The sequence below is a fragment of the Babylonia areolata genome, chromosome 28 (genome assembly GCF_041734735.1).
Source record: "Babylonia areolata isolate BAREFJ2019XMU chromosome 28, ASM4173473v1, whole genome shotgun sequence".
NCBI lineage: Eukaryota > Metazoa > Mollusca > Gastropoda > Neogastropoda > Buccinidae > Babylonia > Babylonia areolata.
Genome location: NC_134903.1, coordinates 17386184 through 17391183, shown reverse-complemented (window position 1 = coordinate 17391183; position 5000 = coordinate 17386184). Strand labels below are relative to the sequence as shown.

General features: G+C 45.8%; 1 pseudogene; it reads left to right on the top strand.

Annotated features, from left to right (window-relative positions):
* The window catches only part of LOC143301998 (uncharacterized), a 29392-nt pseudogene that overhangs the window by 12556 nt on the left and 11836 nt on the right, over positions 1-5000 (top strand).

Genomic DNA, 5000 nt, shown 5'->3' with positions numbered 1-5000 from the left:
AACGATTTTTTTCACGAGGGTAGTGGAGTAAGCATAGTACATAATGATGATGATGGTGGTGGTGGTGATCATGGTTGTAGTGATGGTGATGAAGATGATGGTGATGGTGATCGTCATGATGATGATGGTAATGATGATGGTGATGATGATGATTGTGGTGATGATGATGGTGATGGTGATGATGGCTTTGGTAGTGATGGTGGTTGTGATAATGACCATGATGATGATGATGATGGTGGTGATGGTGGTGATGGTGAACGTGATGGTGATGGTGGTGGTGGCGGTAGTGGTGGTGATGATGATGGTGATCGTAAACGTGATGGTGGTGATGGTAATGATAATGGTGGTGGTGGTGGTGGTGGTGGTGATTGTGGTTGTGATGATGGTGGTGGTGTTGATGGTGGTTGTGATGATGGTGGTGGTGGTCTGGAATCCGGAATCTGGAACGATACGTTGCAAGAACCTTTGCAGATTATCGTGGCCACGGTTGATGGGAGCGCATGGCTTTTATTAGTCTATGCATCTATTGTTGTTTTAAGCTCAAATTGTCCTCATACATCAGTTCACTTGACTATTTTTTTTTAAAAAAACTATATTGAAGAAAACTTTATATTCTACTCCAGCTAACACAGTTGATCTCAAGTTGTTCAGCACTGTGTTTCCTTAGCAGGGTAGGGGTGGGGGGATGGGGGTGGGGGATGGGGGTGGGGGTGGGGGATGGGGGTGGGGGTGGGGGGATGGGGGTGGGGGGATGGGGGTGGAGGTGGGGGGATGGGGGTGGGAGTGGGGGTGTCTGCTGCTCCAGCGAGACACCCCGAGTTGAGCTCAAAGATGTCCTGTTGCAGCGCTGCATCTCACTTACCAGGTGGTGGGGGGGGGGGGTCACGGGGCATAGGGGGGGGGGGGGGCAGGGGGGGGGGGCGCCAGGATGGTGGTGATGGTGGTTGTGATGATGATGATGATGGTGGTGATGGTGGTGGTGGTGGTTGTGATGATGATGATGATGGTGATGGTGGTGGTGGTGATGGTGGTGGTGGTGGTGTTGACGATGATGATGATGATGATGATGTTAGTGATGATGATGACGATGATGATGATGATGATGGTGGTGATGATGGTGGTGGTGGTGGTGGTGGTGGTGATGGTAATGATGATGACGATGATCATGGTGATGGTGATGGTGATGATGATGATGATGATGATGGTGATGGTGATGGTGATGATGATGATGATTGAGATATTGAGAGTGAAAGAGAGACAGGAAGAGAGACACAGACAAACACAGAAACAGATAGTGAGAGAGATTGAGATAGAGATATAGTGAGAGAGCAAATAGAGTGAGATGTAGTCAGAGAGAGTATGTGGAGGGTCTAGACAGACAGTAAGAGTGTGATAAAAATAGAGAGATATATATATAGAGAGAGAGAGAGAGAGCGCAAACAGAGGCAGAGAGGGAGAGAATTAGAGAGAGAGGTGTATAGTGAGAAAGCATAAAGAGTGAGAGAGTGAAAGAGAGAGAAAGAAGGAGGGAGAGAGGAGAATTGAAAGATAGAGGGAGCAGGTATAGAGTGAGAGACAGGTGGAGGGATGAGGTGGGGGGGGGGGAAGGTCTTCGTCAACAGTTTTGAAGAAAGAGACAGAGAGGGAGGGAAAATGGATAACTGACAACATCATCACCACCAAGATCACTAACACTATCAAGAACATCAACAGCTACTACAACAACAACAACAACAACAAGAGCAACAATAACACGAACATCGACACCAACAACAATAATAGTAATAATAAATGGATAATTGACAACATCAACTAACAACAGCGGCAGCAACGTTACCAAGAACACCAGCATCAACAACAATACCAACAGCAACACCATCAATAACACGCACATCAACAATAACAACAACAACAATAACAACAACAACAACAACAGCAGCAACGTTACCAAAAACACCAACATCAACAACAACACCAACAGCAACACCACCAATAACACGCACATCAACAATAACAACATAAATAACAGAAACAATAACAACATAAATAACAGCAACAATAACAACATAAATAACAGCAACAACAACACGAACATCAACAACAATACCACCAACAACAAAAACACCAACACCACCACCAACAGTAATGGTTATGATACATGGATAGTCAACAATATCAACAACAATAACAACAACAACAACAACAACAGCAGCAGCAACGTTACCAAGAACACCAACATCAACAACAACACCAACAGCAACACCACCAATAACACGCACAATACCACCAACAACAAAAACATCAACACCACCACCAACAATAATAGTTATGATACATGGATAATTAACAATATCAACAACAACAACAGCAGCAGCAAGAACATCATATATGAATGATCACACACCACACACCAACGATTTTGCCATTTATAATGTAGGTAGACGAGAGAGAGGGAGAACACTGAAGTGTGTAATGTCATTAGCTGTAAAGCTCTAGTGACACAGTAGATACTAATCAGAACAAAATGGTGCAAATCAGATAAAATGGAACACAAAGGAAAAACAGAATTGAAACCAATTAACTAAATAACAGATTAGCGACACTCTGGTTCTTTGTCGTTAGCTTTAACTCTCTCCATACGAACGGCAAAAAAGACGACGTTAACAGCGTTTCACCCCAATTACCATCATCAAATTATTGCAAGCGGAAGGCTCTTATACTGAAGAGGTGAATGTTGACAAAGAATACCACAATTCTGACGACGGAAGCTAAAGGTTGGGTCATTCAGACACCCACTGGACATCCGAGGGGTTTGTGTAGAGGAGAAGAGAGGACTGGCCGTACTGAGTGAGTTAAAGTACATGTGACGGGGGGGGAGGGGGGGGGGGGGGGGTAATGTGGACTTTTTTTTCAGTCGTTCGTCTGAGAGAGAGAGAGAGAGGGGGGGGGGAGAGGGAGGGAGAGACAGAGACAGCGAGAGAAAGACAGAGACAGAGATCAATACGTCAATGAATTTGGTGTTTCAGCACCCCAGACCGATTGAGTGGGGACTATGTGAAGGTTCTGGCAACGGAGGATTCCACTACAGTCAACAGAACCGATGGCGCGTCTGTCATGCTCAACAGAGCGGAGTTTGTGGAATACGATGTCGCCGCCGGAACCTTCCTTGGCATCGAAAGTGACAAAGTGAGAGAAAAAAAACACGCGACACAATGTGTGCGTGTGTGTGTGAGAGTGAGTGAGTGTGTGATTTGTTGTTGTGGTGTGGTGTGGTGTGGTGTGGTATGGTGTGTGTGTGTGTGTTTGTGTGTGTGTTTGTGTGTGTGTGTGAGTGTGTGTGTGTGTGTGTGTGTGTGTGTGTAAATGGGTAGGTTGGAGTGTGCGTGTGTGTGTGTGTGTGTGTGTGTGTGTGTGTATGTGTGTGTGTGTGTGTGAGTGAGAGAGTGTGTGATTTGTTGTTGTGGTGTGATGTGGTGTGGTGTGGTGGTGGTGGTGGTGGTGTGGTGTGTGTGTGTGTGTGTGTGTGTGTGTGTGTGTGTGTGTGTGTGTGTGTGTGTGTGCGGGGGGAAGGTGCGCGGAGGAGGAAGGTGTGTGGGAGGGGCAGGGGGGGGGATCGGGGAGTATGAATGGGTTAGTTGGTGTGTGTGTGTGTGTGTGTGTGTGTGTGTGTGTGTGTGTGTGAATGGGTAGGTTGGAGTGTGTGTGTGTGTGTGTGTGTGTGAATGGGTAGGCTGGAGTGTGTGTGTGTGTGTGTGTGTGTGTGTGTGTGTGTGTGTGAATGGGTAGGTTGGAGTGTGTGAGTGTGTGTGTGTGTGTGTGTGTGTGTGTGCGCGCGCGCGCGCGCGTGTGTGTGTTTGTGTGCGTGTGTGTGTGTGTGTGTGTGTGGGTGGGTGGGATGAGGTGTTGGTGTGGGGGGGATGCTTGGGAGGAGGAGTGGTGTGTTGTGTGTGCATGTGTGTGTGGGGTGGGGAGTGGGGGGTTTCCCTGCTTCTTCATAACTTTCTTTCTTATTCTTTATTGACATCCAAGAACGGTGAGCAAAGCAAATGGTGACAATTTGGCTTTTACTCTGTAAGCGCTGAATTGTCGCCGATAAGCTAATGGGCGACAAGGACAAGGGCAAGCCAAGGCACGAAGCTGGTTTCACGTGTCCGCTGGGGGCATTGAAACACTACACACATCCATCTTTTACACACGCCCCATATAAATTTTTTTTTTTTAAATAATGTAAAAAAGAACAAAAAAAGCTAACTTTATCAAACAAGTAAATACAAATCAACAATTCAACATTTCTTAGGAACTGAGTAATAACTTAGGAACTAAGTAACTGGTGAAAGTTTCCAGTGTCATCTCAAACACCATAAAAGATCGGGTAGATTGTCCAAGTTTAAAAACTAGTTTGCAAAAGTACAATTGCAATTTTACCACAATAACAGACATATCAAACCCAAAATTTCACAACCAAATGTAAGTACATGGAAAACTAATTCAACTCAGCGATCAACTTAGCTGCGCTGAATTGTCGCCGGCGACAATTCAGCGGTTAACTTAGTTCCGCGGAGCGGAGGCGACAATTCAGCGATTAAGAGCGAAAGATTCTTTCAGTCTTGTTTCAGGAGGCAAGGTGACAGAATGGCTAAGACGCTTATCTGCAAGTACAGTATACGCAAGGGTCTGGGTTCGAATCCCGCTCTCGCCCTTTCTCCCAAGTTTAACTGGAAAATCAAATTGAGCGTCTTGTCGTTCGGATGAGATGACAAAGTGATGCCTTGTATGCAGCATGCACTAGGCGCACTGAAAAAGAACCCATGTTAACCTGTTTTCCTCTGCAAAATTCTGCAGAAAGGAAATCCACTCTGATATGTACACAAACACTAAGACATGTACTCAAAACCTAAGTGCATTGGGTTACGCTGCTGGTCAGGCATCTGCCTGGTACATGTGGTGTAGCGTATATGGATTTGTCCGAACGCAGTGACGCTTTCTTGAGAAACTGAAAC